General features: G+C 44.2%; 1 protein-coding gene across 1 annotated transcript in view; it reads left to right on the forward strand.

Annotated features, from left to right (window-relative positions):
- LOC106598245 (fibroblast growth factor receptor-like 1) overlaps positions 1–22325 on the forward strand; it is a 59231-nt gene that overhangs the window by 6650 nt on the left and 30256 nt on the right. The gene's annotated exons all lie outside the window — the stretch shown is intronic.

Genomic DNA, 22325 nt, shown 5'->3' on the forward strand with positions numbered 1-22325 from the left:
CCTCCAACCTCTCCCCTGCCTCCCCTTCAATGCTTTTTGTTCTGCAGTTAAAAGGTTGATTGAAAGTTATGGTGGCAACAGCGCTGCCTGGCTGGGTCTGAAGAAAGCATAGCCAAGGGATAGCTGGGATAACGAGGGCTGAATAAGGCCTCCACAGCCTCCACCATAACCCACCGCTCTGATCAACATCCCCCTCTGCGATGGGCATCAATGAGACCCCACATTACTTTCTGCCTTTTCACTCAGAATTCTCACTGTTTTTCTTTGGGAGTTATTTTATAGAATTTGTAAGTTCTATTCTGTATGCACTATTTCTGTCAAACGGAATAGGCATTGCTTAGGATAGCCTTTGGGAATTGTGGAATGTTGTTGTATTATGTCAGAAATTGAGTTCTGATGGTGGAGACTGTGGGAGTGGAATTTGAAACAATGCCAAAGATCACCCTACTACTGTAATTGGGTTGATATTCTTTATTTTCAATGTCGATCATCACTTTCAGGATCCAAAAGTAAGGAACTTTTTTTTCGTGAACTTTATATACATAAGGGAGCCCCAGATCCACTGGCCCATAGATTAATGGTTTACAACGAATGGAAAAATATTCCCCACTTTTAACTTGAAGACTTAAGGAGGCTGGGGACAGGAGAGTAAAAATGCTTCAGAAGCTGAAAGTATGATCTGTCATATTTTATAGTTGGGCTACTGCTGTCCCAGACTGGAATTTCTGCACCATGTAGTGAAACTGATTTGATTTCCTCATGCACAGGGATGTGAGTTTGGGCTCCAGCTTTGGGCCAGGATGCACTTGGGGTGGGGGAAGGGGGACTAGCATACACATGGAGATTCAAGGATGTTTTGGAGGATTCCTTCCAGGCTTAAATGTACCTATAGCTGACTTTGTTGTGCTGGTGTGTGTTTTCTGTGTCCGTCAGTACAGTATATCTAAGATAGCTACTGTTTTGCGTAGCATGTTCACTTTGCAAATGTATGTCTGCAGGTCACTTTGGTAAAGGGACTGTGTGACTCCATGTGTGAGGTTGGTGAATGAAGGAATAAAGAGAGAGATAGAGACAAACAGACTGGCAAACAGAGATGTATAGAGCGGAGTGACCTTTGTGGTTGGACTTGTAAGGTGAACCGGTAAAGCGGGGAACACTGTCCCTGTGAAAGGCCGGGTACCTCCTGGTAATGACAGGCACAGCAACTCCACAATGACAGATTGATTTCAGACAATATTCCTGAATTGTCAAGAGGCCCCATGGCTGTCAGTAGGAGCTTTGCCAACACCCCCACCCCGTCTGTCTGTCTCTCTCCCCTTCAGCATCTCCCTCTGTTTCGTCTCTTTCTACCCAGGCACTGCTGCTACATCTCATTCTGTCATTGGCTCTCTCTGTGAAAAGGTCTGGTTGACAAAGGAGCTGGTGTAAAACGCATTAGTGTGTCATGTGGAGGATTTGGTGATGCTCAGAGCGTACAGTAACAGTGGTGTAGGGTTCCTGCTGGGCCAGCTAATGGAGGGGCACACAGACAGGGTACAGTATGGGTAATGGAGGGGCATACAGACAGGGTACAGTATGGGTAATGGAGGGGCACACAGACAGGGTACAGTATGGGTAATAGAGGGGCACACAGACAGAGACAGGGTACAGTATGGGTAACGGAGGGGCACACAGACAGAGACAGGGTACAGTATGGGTAATGGAGGAGCACGCATACAGAGACAGGGTACAGTATGGGTAATGGAGGGGCACACAGACAGGGTACAGCATGGGTAATGGAGGGGCACACAGACAGAGACAGGGTACAGTATGGGTAATGGAGAGGCACGCAGTCAGAGACAGGGTACAGTATGGGTAATGGAGGGGCACACAGACAGAGACAGGGTACAGTATGGGTAACGGAGGGGCACACAGAGAGAGACAGGGTACAGCATGGGTAATGGAGGCGCACACAGACAGAGACAGGGTACAGTATGGGTAATGGAGGAGCACACAGACAGGGTACAGCATGGGTAATGGAGGGGCACACAGACACAGACAGGGTACAGTATGGGTAATGGAGGGGCACACAGACACAGACAGGGTACAGTATGGGTAATGGAGGGGCACACAGACAGAGACAGGGTACAGTATGGGTAATGGAGACGCACACAGACAGAGACAGGGTACAGTATGGGTAATGGAGATGCACACAGACAGAGACAGGGTACAGTATGGGTAATGGAGACGCACACAGACAGAGACAGGGTACAGTATGGGTAATGGAGGGGCACACAGACAGAGACAGGATACAGTATGGGTAATGGAGGGGCACACAGACAGAGACCGGGGACAGTATGGGTAATGGAGGGGCACAGAGACAGGGTACAGTATGGGTAACGGAGGGGCACACAGACAGAGTCAGGGTACAGTATGGGTAATGGAGGGGCACACAGACAGGGTACAGTATGGGTAATGGAGGGGCACACAGACAGGGTACAGTATGGGTAACGGAGGGGCACACAGACAGAGACAGGGTACAGTCTGTGTAATGGAGGGGCACACAGACAGAGACAGGGTACAGTATGGGTAATGGAGGAGCACACAGACAGGGTACAGCATGGGTAATGGAGGGGCACACAGACACAGTCAGGGTACAGTATGGGTAATGGAGGGGCACACAGACACAGACAGGGTACAGTATGGGTAATGGAGGGACACACAGACAGGGGGCAGTATGGGTAATGGAGGGGCACACAGACAGGGTACAGTATGGGTAATGGAGGGGCACACAGACAGGGTACAGTATGGGTAATGGAGGGGCACACAGACAGAGACAGGGTACAGTATGGGTAATGAAGGGGCACACAGACAGAGACAGGGTACAGTATGGGTAATGGAGGGGCACACAGACAGAGACAGGGTACAGTAAGGGTAATGGAGGGGCACAGAGACAGGGTACAGTATGGGTAACGGAGGGGCACACAGACAGAGACAGGGTACAGTATGGGTAATGGAGGGGCATACAGACAGGGTACAGTATGGGTAATGGAGGGGCACACAGACAGGGTACAGTATGGGTAATGGAGGGGCACACAGACAGGGTACAGTATGGGTAATGGAGGGGCATACAGACAGGGTACAGTATGGGTAATGGAGGGGCACACAGACAGGGTACAGTATGGGTAATGGAGGGGCACACAGACAGGGTACAGTATGGGTAATGGAGGGGCACACAGACGGGTACAGTATGGGTAATGGAAGGGCACACAGACAGGGTACAGTATGGGTAATGGAGGGGCACACAGACAGGTACAGTATGGGTAATGGAGGGGCACACAGACAGGGTACAGTATGGGTAATGGAGGGGCACACAGACAGACACAGGGTACAGTATGGGTAATGGAGGGGCACACAGACAGAGACAGGGTACAGTATGGGTAATGGAGGGGCACACAGACAGAGACAGGGTACAGTATGGGTAATAGAGGGGCACACAGACAGGGTACAGTATGGGTAATGGAGGGGCACACAGACAGGGTACAGTATGGGTAATGGAGGGGCACACAGACAGGGTACAGTATGGGTAACGGAGGGGCACACAGACAGAGACAGGGTACAGTCTGTGTAATGGAGGGGCACACAGACAGAGACAGGGTACAGTATGGATAATGGAGGGGCACACAGACAGAGACAGGGCACAGTATGGGTAATGGAGGGGCACACAGACAGGGTACAGTATGGGTAATGGAGGGGCACACAGACAGAGACAGGATACAGTATGGGTAATGGAGGGGCATACAGACAGAGACGGGGTACAGTATGGGTAATGGAGGGGCACACAGACAGACACAGGGTACAGTATGGGTAATGAAGGGGCACACAGACAGAGACAGGGTACAGTATGGGTAATGGAGGGGCACACAGACAGACACAGGGTACAGTATGGGTAATGAAGGGGCACACAGACAGAGACAGGGTACAGTATGGGTAATGGAGGGGCACACAGACAGGGTACAGTATGGGTAATGGAGGGGCACACAGACAGAGACAGGATACAGTATGGGTAATGGAGGGGCATACAGACAGAGACGGGGTACAGTATGGGTAATGGAGGGGCACACAGAGAGAGACAGGGTACAGTATGGGTAATGGAGGGGCACACAGACAGGGTAGAGTATGGGTAATGGAGGGGCACAAAGACAGAGACAGGGCACAGTATGGGTAATGGAGGGGCACACAGACAGGGTACAGTATGGGTAATGGAGGGGCATACAGACAGGGTACAGTATGGGTAATGGAGGGGCACACAGACAGGGTACAGTATGGGTAATGGAGGGGCACACAGACAGAGACAGGGTACAGTATGGGTAATGGAGGGGCACACAGACAGAGACAGGGTACAGTATGGTTAATGGAGGGGCACACAGACAGAGACAGGGTACAGTATGGGTAATGGAGGGGCACACAGACAGGGTACAGTATGGGTAATGGAGGGGCACACAGACAGGGTACAGTATGGGTAATGGAGGGGCACACAGACAGAGACAGGGTACAGTTGGGTAATGGACGGGCACACAGACAGAGACGGGGTACAGTATGGGTAATGGAGGGGCACACAGACAGAGACAGGGAACAGTATGGGTAATAAACGGGCACACAGACAGAGACAGGGTACAGTATGGGTAATGGAGGGGCACACAGACAGAGACAGGGTACAGTATGGGTAATGGAGGAGCACACAGACAGGGTACAGCATGGGTAATGGAGGGGCACACAGACACAGTCAGGGTACAGTATGGGTAATGGAGGGGCACACAGACACAGACAGGGTACAGTATGGGTAATGGAGGGACACACAGACAGGGGGCAGTATGGGTAATGGAGGGGCACACAGACAGGGTACAGTATGGGTAATGGAGGGGCACACAGACAGGGTACAGTATGGGTAATGGAGGGGCACACAGACAGAGACAGGGTACAGTATGGGTAATGAAGGGGCACACAGACAGAGACAGGGTACAGTATGGGTAATGGAGGGGCACACAGACAGAGACAGGGTACAGTAAGGGTAATGGAGGGGCACAGAGACAGGGTACAGTATGGGTAACGGAGGGGCACACAGACAGAGACAGGGTACAGTATGGGTAATGGAGGGGCATACAGACAGGGTACAGTATGGGTAATGGAGGGGCACACAGACAGGGTACAGTATGGGTAATGGAGGGGCACACAGACAGGGTACAGTATGGGTAATGGAGGGGCATACAGACAGGGTACAGTATGGGTAATGGAGGGGCACACAGACAGGGTACAGTATGGGTAATGGAGGGGCACACAGACAGGGTACAGTATGGGTAATGGAGGGGCACACAGACGGGTACAGTATGGGTAATGGAAGGGCACACAGACAGGGTACAGTATGGGTAATGGAGGGGCACACAGACAGGTACAGTATGGGTAATGGAGGGGCACACAGACAGGGTACAGTATGGGTAATGGAGGGGCACACAGACAGACACAGGGTACAGTATGGGTAATGGAGGGGCACACAGACAGAGACAGGGTACAGTATGGGTAATGGAGGGGCACACAGACAGAGACAGGGTACAGTATGGGTAATAGAGGGGCACACAGACAGGGTACAGTATGGGTAATGGAGGGGCACACAGACAGGGTACAGTATGGGTAATGGAGGGGCACACAGACAGGGTACAGTATGGGTAACGGAGGGGCACACAGACAGAGACAGGGTACAGTCTGTGTAATGGAGGGGCACACAGACAGAGACAGGGTACAGTATGGATAATGGAGGGGCACACAGACAGAGACAGGGCACAGTATGGGTAATGGAGGGGCACACAGACAGGGTACAGTATGGGTAATGGAGGGGCACACAGACAGAGACAGGATACAGTATGGGTAATGGAGGGGCATACAGACAGAGACGGGGTACAGTATGGGTAATGGAGGGGCACACAGACAGACACAGGGTACAGTATGGGTAATGAAGGGGCACACAGACAGAGACAGGGTACAGTATGGGTAATGGAGGGGCACACAGACAGACACAGGGTACAGTATGGGTAATGAAGGGGCACACAGACAGAGACAGGGTACAGTATGGGTAATGGAGGGGCACACAGACAGGGTACAGTATGGGTAATGGAGGGGCACACAGACAGAGACAGGATACAGTATGGGTAATGGAGGGGCATACAGACAGAGACGGGGTACAGTATGGGTAATGGAGGGGCACACAGAGAGAGACAGGGTACAGTATGGGTAATGGAGGGGCACACAGACAGGGTAGAGTATGGGTAATGGAGGGGCACAAAGACAGAGACAGGGCACAGTATGGGTAATGGAGGGGCACACAGACAGGGTACAGTATGGGTAATGGAGGGGCATACAGACAGGGTACAGTATGGGTAATGGAGGGGCACACAGACAGGGTACAGTATGGGTAATGGAGGGGCACACAGACAGAGACAGGGTACAGTATGGGTAATGGAGGGGCACACAGACAGAGACAGGGTACAGTATGGTTAATGGAGGGGCACACAGACAGAGACAGGGTACAGTATGGGTAATGGAGGGGCACACAGACAGGGTACAGTATGGGTAATGGAGGGGCACACAGACAGGGTACAGTATGGGTAATGGAGGGGCACACAGACAGAGACAGGGTACAGTTGGGTAATGGACGGGCACACAGACAGAGACGGGGTACAGTATGGGTAATGGAGGGGCACACAGACAGAGACAGGGAACAGTATGGGTAATAAACGGGCACACAGACAGAGACGGGGCACAGTATGGGTAATGGAGGGGCACACAGATAGAGACAGGATACAGTATGGGTAATGGAGGGGCACACAGAGAGAGACAGGGTACAGTATGGGTAATGGACGGGCACACAGACAGAGACGGGGTACAGTATGGGTAATGGAGGGGCACACAGACAGGGTACAGTATGGGTAATGGAGGGGCATACAGACAGGGTACAGTATGGGTAATGGAGGGGCACACAGACAGGGTACAGTATGGGTAATGGAGGGGCACACAGACAGAGACAGGATACAGTATGGGTAATGGAGGGGCATACAGACAGAGACAGGGTACAGTATGGGTAATGGAGGGGCACACAGACAGAGACAGGGTACAGTATGGGTAATGGAGGGGCACACAGACAGAGACAGGGTACAGTATGGGTAATGGAGGGGCACACAGACAGAGACAGGGTACAGTATGGGTAATGGAGGGGCACACAGACAGAGACAGGGTACAGATCCTCTCTGGGCCCCCTCTGACCTCAGATACAGACTCAGATACACACTGCTGGTGCTGCTGTTGACAGCATGTCTTGTTTACTAGACAGGCCTAATGCTTAGTGGTCAGTGAACTTGTAGTCTTCTAGTAGTTAGCGAAGCACAGAGTCATGTATACAGATCTTTATCTCTATATGGCTCTCGGGAAGTTGACTTGATGATAAAGCAGGAGGACTATGACCTAACCAACAGGCCCAATCAGTTGACTGCAGATTAAATAGTGTTGGACATGCTTGAGATCCACGTTGGAATGCAGCAGAGGAGAGGAGGAGGAGGGGGGTGCAAGGAGTGGTAGAGTACACAGACGGAGACACCCTCACTGTTGACTGTCAGGGCCCATGAAGCACCAGAGAATACAGACCCCTGTAGCTAGCGAAGGGAAGAAACCAGGCAGACTGATTTCTGAGGAGGAAGGAGTATTAGTTAAACCCTAATCTAGTGAGTGGTTTAATCTTTAACCCACTGTGGTACAGTATGTGAAGTAGACAGACTGACGTGCAAATGAATGACTCTATATTGCCTCCAAAACTGTGTGTGCGTGTCCACATTCATTCTACTGTATGCGCTTCACTTCTCTCCAATCGTATGATAAGGATAGCAAGAAACAGGTGCACATATTCCCTCTACTGTCCCCCCATACAAGCAAGAGCAGAGAGAGAGAAAAGGTTTTTAGGTTTTGTTGTGTCATATGCCCAGACCAATCCAGGCTGAGCCCAGATCAGGGTAGGGTGCGGGGAGCAGGGTGTGAGATTGTTGAGATTCCTGGTTACTGCCGCCTGGACCCTCCTAATCCCCTTCACTCCCTCCAAATCTCCTCTACCGAGTCCCTACAAGCTGTGTGTTAAAGGAGGCCTCACTGTAGTCTTTGCCTCTACTCTCTGCCACCCTCTAAATCAACCTCTCTCTCTTGCTTTAACCTTCACCCTGCTCCTCTCTTTCTAACTTTCTCTTCCTTTCTCCCTCTTTAACTGTGACCCTATATATCACTGCCCTCCATTCTCTTCCTATCTTTACCCATCTCTTGTCCTTATCCCCCTCCCTTCCGCTCCCTCCTTCCCTCTCTCCTGATTAGTGCCCCTAAGCGCTCTCTGCTCCTGTGTGTGCACCATGCCGTGGCCTAATGGAGTGAGATAAGGCTGCATGACAGACGAGGCCTTTACACACACTCAGAGGAGCAGCAAACCAATGTCCATGAACAAATGTGCTCTATGTTACATTACAGATCTTCAGTACAACAGCAACGTATGGTAATGTGCAAAGGGGTTGGCATTTAAATTTGTTCCGGCACTCAAAGCATGCTTTATTCAAATGAACCAGTTAAATGCTATATAGCACCAATTATTTGTATTGATATACAGTTCTCCTGAATTTCTACAGACTCAGAGAGGATGACATAGTGGATATGCGATTATGATGTTCTTGGTCCTGTGGTTGTTGCAGCACAGACTCCAGCATACATACACACACACTCTCTTCCCTCAGCAGGAGCTGGGCTGGTAGAAGGTATTCAAGCCTAATGAAATATAGCAGCTCAGAGTTCAAAGGCTCCACAGTAGGGGCTGTTAGGGGTAGACCGCGTGATGGAGACGTTTCCAGAAGCTTTATGACACTTTATGAGTAATTTCTGCCTTTCTTCCTGTTCATTTGATGGAGCCTGCAGGAGCTCATTGTTCTGCATGGGGCCATTAGGAGAGGAAGCGGAGGCAGATCCACTGGTGTTTGTCGTAATCACTGTCAAAACCAGCTTCCTCTCTGCTTTGAAGTGGCAGCAGTTATATTTCAATTAATTAACATTGGAAACATAGATTGGCAGGAGCATCTCATTCTTTCTCCATCCCTCTTGTTCACTGCCTCCCTCTTTCTCTCTTTTGCGCTTTCTCTCCATGGTCTCATGTCACCCAATAGCTCTTACTCTCTTGCCATTCCCACCACTGTAGCCATGGCTATTCAGCCCACATCAGATGGTGCCAAAGAAAGCCTCATTGTCCCCCCTGGTCTGGTCTGGTCTTACCCTGCTCTTATCTATTGATTGGAAAGGCAAGAGGAGAAAATAAAAGGTATTGATTACCAGACGAGGTGAAGTTGTTGGGCAGGACGTCTGAGGTGGTAAGAAAAGACAGCATTCTTTACCCTCCGCTGCCCAACTGCTGTCAGAGCACCCTCTCTCCCTCTGTCCTCCCACTTTTACCCTATCGCTGTCCCCCTCCCCCGCCTCTATTCTTGAGTCGCCAGGATGGCTCTTTCTCAGAGTGATTGTTATCTGTGCTTGTGAAATGTATAGCCCGGCGCAGCAGTGGTCTCAGAACAGAAGCTATGGCCTTTCACACACTCCCCATGCCATGTTGACTGCCTCACCTTCCCTCTCTACTCAACCTCTCAAGTCTCAAGTAAAGTCTCTGGTCCTGGGTTCGGTTTCTTGTTTTCATGTATTTTTTTCTTTCACATCCACCTTTCTTTCTCCTCCTGTTTTGGCTGGCTTTGACAGACTATTTGTGGGTAACATACTATCCCACTGGTTCTCTTTTGCCATCCATTCTGTTTGTTTAAATATTAAAGTTTGCCTAAGGTTTTAAGAGATGGACAGGAGGATGATGTTTCCCTGGAACTACAGGTTCCATTAAACACTGATTTCCTTCTGTAACTCACCCACTCATAAAAGACTTATGCCTGCGTCTGTCTGGAGACTGGTACGCTTCACTAAGGAAACAGACAAGCAGTACTGAGGACTTCCCTCTCACTGGTGGGACAAGAAGTTGCACTGATCCAGAACAAGAGTGGTTTGCTACTTTCAAATGGTTAAAGCTAGGATTGGTGAGAGTAAAGCTGGATCAGTGTTACTGAACAATGTCTTGCTAGAGCCAAAATATTTGATCTCATCCAAATCTGTCAATGGTTCATGGTTTTGGCATGGGACTGTTAGAAATGAGAGAAAACATGGGTTCTCTGGTGAGATTGAGAGCAAATACTTTTATGAGTGGGTGAGTTACATGCAAACCACACCGGCCACCGGCCACGCGAGTCTTCAAAATAAATGTACACATAGATGTTATTCAATAATTTCCCCCACACTGCTAGCGTGCGTGAACTAACATCTGCATAGCCAAGCGCTAAAATAGAACTTGGTTCAATTTGAGAAGCTCCACAAGTCCCCTATTGCATATCAGGAAGATACAAACTCACGTGGTTGTTTGAAAAATGAAGAGAGATATAAGGATAACTAACTAGGTTTCCCTTTTTATCTGTGAATTAATCGTCAGAAGTAGAGAAACACATGATATTTATATGATCCGGGTCAAAATTCTACAAAGAACCAGCTAAAAAGGTGGATATATATGCGTGATATATATGTAATATATAATATATATATCTATATATATATATATATATATATATATATATATATATGTCATATATACGCATGTATATATGTTGATATATATGCGTGATCAGGTAAAATAACAACCCAATCAATGTTAATCTCCCAGGGCAAACTGCTAGCAACAGCTATCTAGCTTAATTCATGAATGTTTCATGTGTGTTTAGAGCTGTCCCCAAATGAATATAGTTGGCTCACAGTTTTTTTGTATTTTAACCTGGGTGTCATGATCGAGTCTGGTGGGGATCATAGAGATAGACGGAGGACTCTAGTCGGACTCTAGTTTCAAAAGCCAGGTTTTAGCATGGGCTGCGCCGTTGAGGACTTTCACCATTTTCAAGAAGTCAACTGGGTGGGACTTCCTATAGACGGGTTGGCTGACAACGTCATGACAATTATACGAAAGTCAAATAGCTAGCAACAATGACAAGAGGGAATCATAGGTGTCTCATTTCAGCTAGTTGTATATTTAAGCAATAAGGCCCGAGGGGGTGTGGTATATGGTCAATATACCACGGCTAAGGGCTGTTCTTATGCGCAACTCGGAGTGCCTGGACACAGACCTTAGCCGTGGTTTATTGGCCACATATCCCAAACCCCCGAGGTGCCTTATTGCTATTATAAACTGGTTACCAACATAATTAGAGCAGTAAAAACAAATGTTCTGTCATACCTGTGGTATATGGTCTGATATAGCACGGCTGTCAGCCAATCAGCATTGACGGCTCGATCCCCCCAGTTTATAATGTTATTGATACCATGTCTTGTTTTGAGGGGTTTTGACTCATGTCATGTCTATGCTAATATGTCTACAATTCGTTATCTAGTGAACCAACAACTGTAATGACGTATTTGAGAGACAACAAGAGCTCATTGTGCAACTGTATTTATGTTTTCAATAAACATTCAGAGACTAAATATAGTTTACATGTTTTCAAAAATCTAACTTAACCAATCTGTTTTGCCCCATAGTTCTGCACACATCGGTTTTGTTGCTCATATAGTTTCACAAACATACGTCATGATCCAAAAACAAATGAGTAATCTTTAACAAAAACAAATGATTAGCAAATAAATGCAATAGTTTTTTTCTGGTTAACACAGCACATTTTACAAACATATTTCCTACTTTGGAAACACAACAGTGGTCAAATATGTTTTTGTGAATATAACAACATTTGTGACTCCTCAGATTACGTTTGTGACCTGCATTTTACATATTTGTGACTTGCTTTACATTTGTGAGTTGCTCCACATGTTTGTGAGTGGCCTTGGTCAGTGTTACCCATAAAATGAAAAGCAGATAAATAAAATTGTTGCTGGCCAAATTGACTGTGAGAAAAACCTGTGCTACCAGCCATCACCCACCACTTTACAATGTGTGCTGGAGGCAGTATGTCATTTCAAAACATACTTGATTGTTTGAAGCCTGAATGTTTTACTTCATATTATGAAGCATGTCTTACCTTGCTTGAAAATAAGACCATAGAAAGTTGGAGGCAATTATTTTATAAAACTAAATAGGCAGCACATGAGTTTCAAGTTTGGGGAAGCATACAATGTATCCTAGCCTTTGATTTTCATATGTGCATTTTTGTGGAACACTTTCATTTAAATAATAACGTTTTCATTTCTCAAAATCATTGTCACGTGGTTAATCATAAAAATCTGAATTAAAATGATAAAAATATCAAAGTTAAAATTCAACTAATGTGAGAGCACCAGCCTCTGCCATATGGACACAGTGATACACCATGATCATTGGCCAATGCAGCCATTGGCCTAGAAAACTACCATTGTCAACTAATTAAAATAGATGCCTACTGGACAACTTTTATTTGTATTGCTTTTAAATCTTTTTAATGAATTTTTATCTTATTAACATTTTGTTCTCGCTAGCTATTTGTGTAGGTAGATATCAAGTAAACACAATGATACTGATGAAAATGCTGGTTCTTTCAATCATATGCATCTCTCTACACTGCCTGTCTGCCTCTCTTTCTATCTGTCTTGACTTAAGCTATCACTTGTGAAATGCAACATTGTATGTAATCAATCAACTGGATCTGACATGAAGCTGTCTCTAGCGAACTTGTAACATTGTATCAACTAGCCTATTCCAGGCCCTCAGAGTTTCCTGTCTTATCCAGAGCAACTTACATGTTCATACTTTTTCTGCACTGGTCCCCCGTGGGAATCGAACCCACAAGCCTAGCTTTACAAGCTCCATGCTGTGCCAACTGAGACACATCAAATCATCACAAACCACTTGATGTCTCAATGTACTAAATTACTGTATTGTGTGTTTTTTTTTTATGCTGATAGAAAGTCTACAGGTACAAACCTAGATGACCAGCCTATGTACAATACAGTAATGTACATTTCCATGAAGTTGTTTGTAAGGATGGTAAATGAATACTGCACAAAAAGTGGTTGCTTGGTCATGAAACATATTTAATTTGATGTGGATGTTTTGTGTCTTTGCTCATAACTTTTCACCTTCTGATGTAAATGTTTGAAGACAGGGTTTTGTTCTTTCTGGATTCATTAGAATGACAATTGCAGAGAAAGGGACAGGGCAACAACCCTTACAATCCCTACTATTGAATCCTGCAAGATACTGTGCTGTTCTTAATTATACAACTACCTTTTTCGCCAAAGCAAGATACTGGATGATTTATTTTGCTCGTGCTACAGACGTCTATATCACTCTGATAATACTATTAACGGCACAGTGCACTACTTTTGTGGAAAAATATTTCTTTCAACAAAAGAATATATTTTGTTTTATGATTTATTTATTTTTTATTCTGCTTTTTTAGACGGTTTCTGCCCGCGGCTATGGCTACTTCTATTAAGTCTCAGGTAAGTTTGTTGAGTCTTTGTTTGGCAACATTATGAAAGGTTCTCAATTTTTTTTACTTGTAAAATAGGAACATAATTGGAAAATGCCATGGATACCCCCACTCTCAACTTAAACTGGTGACTGAACTAAGATTTGTTAAAGGCAATGGTATTGCTGTTGTGATTAGTTGTGTAGTTTTGGGTACCGGTAGTTAGGAGTACGGCAAACACCTTGTTTCTTTGGTTCCTCAATATACATTTACCATATTACAATGTAGGCTATGTGTTACAGCACTACTTTTGGTGTCCCCCTCAGGAATTGCTCTTGAGAAAATTTCATGTAATTGTCCCCTCCAAAGTTGATATCAGATTTTCGCCCCTGTCTTCGCTACACACACCTCCCTTCTAATTGTCTCAACATTTTAAATGATACTCAAGACACATTACCTTCACACATATTTTAGATGTTTTTCACTGACAGTCGCAACTCAATAATTAGCTAGGGCTTTTGCCACGCGCGCTGCCTATGAAAGACTTTCTCATATACCATTTTTCTTCTGTTCTACTGGTTTTCATATCAACTTTCTTTCGTTGTCCAGAAGCCAAATGCACAATCCTAGTCATATTTGCAACCCATCCTAGTTGTTGCATCTTTAGATTCACCCTCTTTCTAAGTTTCTAAAGGATATTTTCATCTCTTTCATATACTGCTTGCATCAGGTGCGCTGTGTAGAATGGTGTTTTCCCTTTTTCCCGCGAATTTCATTTTGGCAAATGTTTGAAAATGACATTTTATTGACTGCTTCATTACAGGAGTTGCATGTTTTGTTAAGATTAATTACCATAATCTAAATGTGTTTTCTGTCATTCTGAGCACCGCGGGAGGACGCCCTAATGAGTTACACACCTAATGCGTAACACTTTACTTGACACCCAGTGTCATAACACATTATGACATGGTCATACAGCTGACATAACTTCTCATAACCTGTCATAATATGGTCATAACACTGTCATATATTTACACCTGTGTACACCACATGTTTTGCATCAGTTTATGGCTGGTTATGACACCTACATAAGAGTGTCAAAACCCACTTTTATTCAAATTTGTTTTGTTTCCATGCGGAGAAGTTTCCTTTTATTTGAAAATGTGTTTCTTTAATCCTTGGTTCATTGTTGTAATGAATTCTTTACAATCATGTTATTTTTTTTACCCCATTTATTAATAACTTGTAGAATATACACTTTATGGCACTGTCAAGAAGCATTATGACCATCATAGGCCAGATAGGCCTATCAGGTACATGCCTTCTGTGGTAGGTTTTGTGGGTTTCGACACTTATGTAGGCTGTGTCATAACCAGCCATAAAATAACTACTGTGGTAGTTTTCTTTTTAACACTCTTATGTAGGTGTCATTACCAGCCATAAAATAACTCAATGTCATGACAGTGTAATGACCATATTATAACTGGTTACGACATGTTATGTCAACTGTTATAACATATTATGAAATGGTTATGACTGGGTGTCAAGTAAAGTGTTACCACCAATGCATATGTGTCCAGTAGATTTCTTAAATGACCAGTAAATTAAAATCTTCCCGGTCACGTTGTCCCTGTCTCGCGTATTTTGTGAGTTGCATTTTACAGATCAGTTTGTGCAGATTTAATATACATAATCTAGATTAGGACATACTCAGTTCTCATAAAAATAAGATATAAATGAATATATTACAATAACTTTGAGAAATGCATCTGGTTTGGTATCCTGTCTTAATTCCCTCCTTTCCTAGCTTGGTTTCCTTGATCCCTTTTGCTTCCTTTCCTCCCGCCTTTTCTAACTCCCTTATCTTTCCTTCTAGCCTAGCTTCCTTTCATCCATTCCTTACTCCCTTTCCTTCCTAGCTTCCTTTCCTCTAATCCATTTCTTGCTCCCTTTCCTTCCCTGGCTTCCTCTCTTCTATTCCTTTCCTATTTTTGTTGTTGTTTAGTTTATTAATTTGACCATATTCAATAACAACTGAGTAAAATCATCAAGGATAACACACAATAAAGTCTGGGACTTATTTCCATTGTGGTCCTCTTGAGACAAGATGGCTAGGCAAGATCCAAAATGGTTGAACACACTATCGCAGCGAGATAATAAAACATAAAAACAAAGAAGAAGAACATCTATATCATCATTGCTTCCCTTTCCTCCTTTCCTTCTTTCATAGCACACTTTCCTCCAATCTCCCGTTCCTAGCTTCCATTCATTGGTCCATCCTATCTTCCATTCCTTCTTTCCTAGCTTCCCTTCCTTGATAATTTTCCTTCTTTTCCTCTCCTCCTTTGCTTTTCTAGCTCTCTTTCCTCCTAACCTTTCCTAACTATCTTACCTCTACTTTTCTAGGTCCCTTTCTAGCTTTATTTCAACATTTCCTTCGTCCCTTTCTTTCCTTAACTTCTTTTAATTTCCTAGTTTCCTTTCCTTTCCTCATTTCCTAGCTGTCTTCATTTCCTTGTTTACTTTCTTTCCCTAACTTCAGTGGAAAATAAAAATAATAATTCAGAATGGGATGGTATGAGTTGGTTTGGAGAGTTTTGGAGCATTTTTTTTTTACATGCTTTAAACACATTTTCATAATGCATTGTAGACAATGGCAAGTGATCACTCAGCAAAATGTGTCTACCAATTTTCCCTATAATTAAACAAAATATATAAAAAAAAGGTTTTGGGGATCAACTACAATCACAGAAAGAGTGAAAACAAATCTACATGTACAAATTGGTGAACTTCCCCTTTAATACTGAGTGCCAAAAAGCCAGGCATCAGATCAAAAGTCTTTGGTTGGTATGACTCGACCAGGGATCGAACCCCCACCCTTCCAATCCTAGGGTAGACACTACCATAGGGCCCCTGATTTGCTGCTACTGTTATGTTGACTGTAATAGTAGTAGTATAGAATTCCCAAAGTCACTACTGTAGTAGGAGGAAAGGAAGCTGGGAAAGAAGGAAAGGGATCAAGGAAAGGAAGTTAGGGAAGGAAATAGCATAAGGAAAGGAGGAAAGGAAGCTAGGAAAGGATGAAAGGTATATAGGAAAGGAGGAGAGGAAAGGGAGCAAGGAAAGAAGGATAGGAAGCTATGAAGGAAGAAAGGAAAGAGAGTTAGAATAGGAGCTAGCATAGCAAAGGAGGGAAGGAAAGGGATCAAGGAAAGGAAGATAGGAAGCTAGGAAAAGAGGAATGGAAGATGGGGAAATACCAAGGAAAGGAAGCTAAGAAAGGAGGAAATTAAATGTAGCTAGGAAAGGATTGGAGGAAAGGGAGCTAGGAAAGAAAATAAGGGGAGAAAAGGAAGGAACAAGAGAAAGGACAGGAATGTAGGAAAGGAGGAAAGGAAAGAAAACTAGGAAAGGAAGTTAGGGAAAGAAAGGGAATAATGAAATTAGGAAACAAAGCTAGAAAATGAGAAAAGGAGATGAAAGGAAGCTAGAGGAGGAAAGGAAGTTAGGATAGGAGGAATGAAAACATAGTTAGGAAAGAAGAGGAGGAAAGACAGCTAGGAAATAATGAATAGAAGTTAGGAAACACCAAGGAAAGGAATCTAGGGAAGGGAGCTAGAAATGGATAGGATGAAAGGGAGCTAGGAAAGGTGGAAAAGAAAGGGAAATAGGAAAGGAGGAGAGGAAGCCGGGGAAGGAAAGGGAGAAAGGAAAGAATAGAGAAGAGAAAGTCATGGAAAGAAAGGGAGCAAGGAAAGGATGAGAGGAAAGGAAGCTAGGAATGAAAGGGCGCAAGGAATGGAGGAAAGGAAGCTAGGCTAGGAGGAAAGAAAATTGAGTTAAGAAAGGATAGGAGGAAAGAGAGCTAGGAAAGCAAAGAAGGGGAGGAAAGGAAGCAAAAGGGATCAAGGAAAGCAAGCTAGGAAAGGAGGGAATTAAGATATGAAAAGAAGAAAGGAAGCTAGGATACCAAAACAAATGCATTTTCAAAAGTTATTGTAATATATTCATTTTTATCTTATTTTTATGAGAACTGAAGATGTCCTAGTCTAGATTCTGTATATTACATTTGCACAACTGATCTGTAAAACGCAACTCACAAATATGTGGAGCAACTCAAAAATGCGAGTCAACTCACAAATGTAATACAAGTCATAAATATGTAAGATGCAGGTCACAAGAGTTAATCAGTCATATTCACGAAAACATATTTGACCACTGTTGTGTTTGCAAAGTAGAAAATATGTTTGTAAAATATGCTGCATTAACCAGAAAAAAAACTGTATTGCGTTAATTTGCAAATCATCATTTGTGACTAATTTGCTTTTGGATCATGACATATAGTTTGTTAAACTATAATGGCATATTTACAGACTGATTTTTATTTGGAAGTTGCATTCTGTATTTGCACAACACCTCTTTTGTTTGTGACTCACTACTTATTTTGATAAAAATCACCATATTATATGCACCCTTTCAATTTGTTTGCCAACAATTTCCTTCTAATAGAAGAAGAAAATGGACTACTTCAAAATGGAGATGGCCTCAATTGTGCTGCCCATGCTCTCACAGACACCATAATGGGACAGATACACTGATGCGATGTCTAAGTCTATGATGGGGATAGACAAAATCAACATGCGCACGATGGCGCATGCACACGCGTGACCTGTGTAGCCATGGTGTTAGTGTGGTACAACTACATTGCCTTCAGAAAGTATTCAGACCCCTTGACTTTTTCCACATTTTGTTACGTTACTGCCTTATTCTAAAATGGATTAAATAAAACATTTTCCTCAGCAATTTACACACAATACCCTATAATGACAAAGCAAAAACTGTTTTTTAGAAATGTTTGCAAATGTATAAAATAACTAATTTATACCTTATTTATATAAGTATTCAGACCCTTTGCTATGAGACTTGAAATTTAGCTCAGGTGCATCCTGTTTCCATTGATCATCCTTGAGATGTTTATACAATTTGATTGGAGTCCACCTGTAGTAAATTAAATTGATTGGACATGATTTGGAAAGGCACAAACCTGTCTATATAAGGTCCCACAGTTGACAGTGCATACCAGAGCAAAAACCAAGCCATGAGGTTGAAGGAAATGTCCGTAGAGCTCAGAGAGAATTGTTTCCAGGCACAGATCTGGGGAAGGGTACCAACATTTTTTGCAGCATTGAAGGTCCCCCAGAACACAGTGGCGTCCCTCATTCATAAATGAAAGAAGTTTGTAATCACCAAGATTCTTCCTAGAGCTGGCCACTCGGCCAAACTGAGCAATCAGGAGAGAAGGGCATTGGACAGGGAGGTAACCAAGAACCCGATGGTCACTCTGACAGAGCTGTAGAGTTCCTCTGTGGAGATGGGAGAACCTTCCAGAAGGACAACCATCTCTGCAGCACTCTACTAATCAGGCCTTTGGGATAGAGTGGCCAGACAGAAGCCATTCCTCAGTAAAAGGCACATGACAGCCCTCTTGGAGTTTGCCAAAAGGCACTAAAAGAACTCTCAGACCATGAGAAACAAGATTCTCTGGTCTGATGAATCCAAGATTGAACTCTTTGGCCTGAATGCCAAGTGTCAAGTCTGGAGGAAACCTGGCACCGTCCCTACGGTGAAGCATGGTGGTGGCAGCATCATGCTGTGGGGATGTTTTTCAGTGGCAGGGACTGGGAGACTAGTCAGGATCAAGGCAAAGATGAACGGAGCAAAGTACAGAGAGATCCTTGATGAAAACCTGCTCAAGTGCACTCAGGACCTCAGACTGTGGCTAAGGTTCACCTTCCAACAGGACAATGACCTTAGGGTCTGTTGTTTCACACAGCTAAGATAACGCAGGAGTGGCTTCGGGACAAGTTTCTGAATGTCCTTGAGTGGCCCAGCCAGAGCCCGGACTTGAACCCAATCAAACATCTCTGGAGAGACCTGTGCAGCATTGCTCCCCATCCAACCTGATAGAGCTTGAGAGGATCTGCAGAGAAGAATGGGAGAAACTCCCCAAATACAAGTGTGCCAAGCTTGTAGTGTCATACCCAAGAAGACTCGAGGCTGTAATCGCTGCCAAAGGAGCTTCAACAAAGTACTGAGTAAAGGGTCTGAATACTTAAGTAAATGTGATATTTCATTTTTTTATTATAAATTAGCAACAAAAAATATATATATATATTTTTGCTTTGTCGTTATGGGGTATTGTGTGTAGATTGATGAAGGACATTTTTTTTTTTTTATAGATTTTAGAATAAGGCTGTAATGTAACAAAATGTGGGAAAAGGGGTTAGAATACTTTCTGAATGCTCTGTAAGTGTGTTGTTTACTGTATTGCATGCATCACCCAGTGCGGTTTCTTGAGACCCAGGTGTTCTCTATTCTAATGTCTGTCAGCAATGGAGTCATTCCTTTATTGACCTGTTTGCGATGACTAGAAAGACCAAAGCACTCGTAGAGAGGAAAAAATGCATGTACACATCATTACAAATCCACAGGTGTTTTGAAGTAGAAAGCAGAAAGGAGGGAAGAGCTGCCAGCCCATCTGAACATCACTGAAGCCTGGCAGACTAATACAGTCTGCTTGTGTGTTCCCCTCTTTCTTTCTCATTCTCTGATTCCCTGCTCTGTTTCTCTCTAGCTCTGTCCTCATGTTGAATCAACAGTTGCTTAACCCCTCCAAACAGTTAATGAAACCAGAGATATATTTAGCCTGAATCACAAGAATGCCTCTTGTTTAATGTGCCCCTTTCTCTTAAAATAATCCATCACCAAATTGAGCAAAGAAAAACAGAGCTAATTCTGTGAGTCGCCAGACCTCCTCTTCCTCACCATGAAAGATTCCATTTAAATGCAGAGCTCGGCTAAAATAAGGCCCTTCACCATTACGGAAACACGGGAAAGCTCATGCACGCGGTCATATGTATCGCTTTCCATTTACAGGGATGCTAATAACGCAAACCAGTTGTGTAAACACTCAAGTGCTGACCCGTTTGATGTAAATCTTCCAGAGTTCCATTTGTCATCCCACTGTTTAGTAACAGGGTTCCTCCACTGACATGAACAGACTTTCTTAGAGTAGATTGAAGTATGCGGTGTGTCATAGATCATGTAGAAGAACAAACTGAATCTAAGTGTGTAACAGAGTTACAAACTAATGTCACTGCAATGGACCTATTGAGTATTTACTTCACAGGGAGGGTCTCTGTCTCTAAGCATTTCATCTGAGGCTTCATTTCAGCTACACTTTTAAAAGAACCTGTCCTTGAGATAGAGGAGGAGAAGTATTTCTGTTGAGGAGAGGATGGTGGTCATTCATACAGCACAAACACTTATTACGTTATACAGACGGTGGCCTTGACTTTCAGCACCTCTTCATGTCTTGTTTTTCAAAGCACATCAAAAGGCTTTTAAACATTCCACGCACTTGGTGTGGCTGCCAAGCCCTCTTCTAGTTTATTAAGCCAAAGTGTTTTTTCGCGGGGAAAAAAAGTGTTTGTGAGTGCTTTCAGTTCTTCAACAACACTAAAGAAATACTTTGTTCTTCTTCTTGCATAAACAATGCGCTCTTTGAAAATAACATTTCTCCAAAAGATCATTCTCATGATACTGAAGAAAGAGAATGTGGGGTTAGAAAAACTTGACCCCTAAGGCTTTGTTCTGATAATGCTGAAGTAGTGCATTTTGACAGTTTGCTATAGGCCTGGTTAGTTGATAGAAATTAGTAGTTTATTTAATCTGTGGTAGAAGGTCGCTTCTCTGTTGTCATTGTACATTTAGAAGCAGTTGATTGCATTAGATAAACACTCATTAGCTTTATGAATTAGTGAAGCTGAGACTCAGACTAGGCAGTGGGTATTTCCTCCATGTGCTGTGACCTCTCTCTCGCTCTCTCTGTGGTTCTGAGCAGATAGGCTGTTGAGGAGGAGTGAACACTGAGTCCCTCTGTTCTACTCTCATGGTAGCAGAGGAGTGAGATATGGGCCGGCTGAAAACCCGAAAAAGATTGTGGTCACGTTCTCCCCACAGACGTAAACAGTGACACTTACAATTTCCTGTGCATGCTGCAGAACAGGAAGACCAGAGAGGACGACAGAGCCTGTGCACTCCACGTGCGTATCTCGGAGTACGTCTGTGTGTGTGTGTGTGTGTGTGTGTGTGTAAGACTGATTTAACATAGCATAGGGTTCACCTTCTCTCATGGAGCAGTCAGAGTGGAGTGAAAGGATAACGTACACTCACCCTTTGACTGTCCACTTTATGCAGTCTAGTAGATTAGTGTGTTGATAATGCAGTTTAATAAAAATGGTACACACAACTTGTGAGTGGTCTGTTACCATTACAATGAACAGACCCTGAAGTCCACCTCCCCGAAGGGTTACTACCCCCAGGCAGCCCAGGGTTCCAGATCCTTTACCTGCTGTTGAGTTGAGCCACATCTGTTAGCAACGTGACCAATAAAGGCCCAGATGGAGTTATCTGCAGCCCCCTTCCCTATACACCCCCATCTCTATAATGAACTGCTTGTTTACCATATGTTTGAAATGCACTGTTGGAATGTGACTGAGTGTGTGTTGAGAGAGGTCTTGTTTATTCTGCCTTCCCAAAGGTTTTACTGCTACCAGACTGACCATTTGTATTGAAAGACAGACTACGCCAAGTGCTAATTTTAAGAGCAGTAACTGTTTTGTTAAATTACGTTGCATTCTCCACATTTTTTACTCTACTCATCTGGTAATTTCTGTTGTTTCACTGTGCTCAGTTTCTCTCTGTTATGTTGTGGTCCGGTTCAGCACTACTGCTGCTTTAAGC

Source organism: Salmo salar, chromosome 01 (assembly GCF_965601325.2).
Source record: "Salmo salar chromosome 01, fSalSal1, whole genome shotgun sequence".
Classification (NCBI taxonomy): domain Eukaryota; kingdom Metazoa; phylum Chordata; class Actinopteri; order Salmoniformes; family Salmonidae; genus Salmo; species Salmo salar.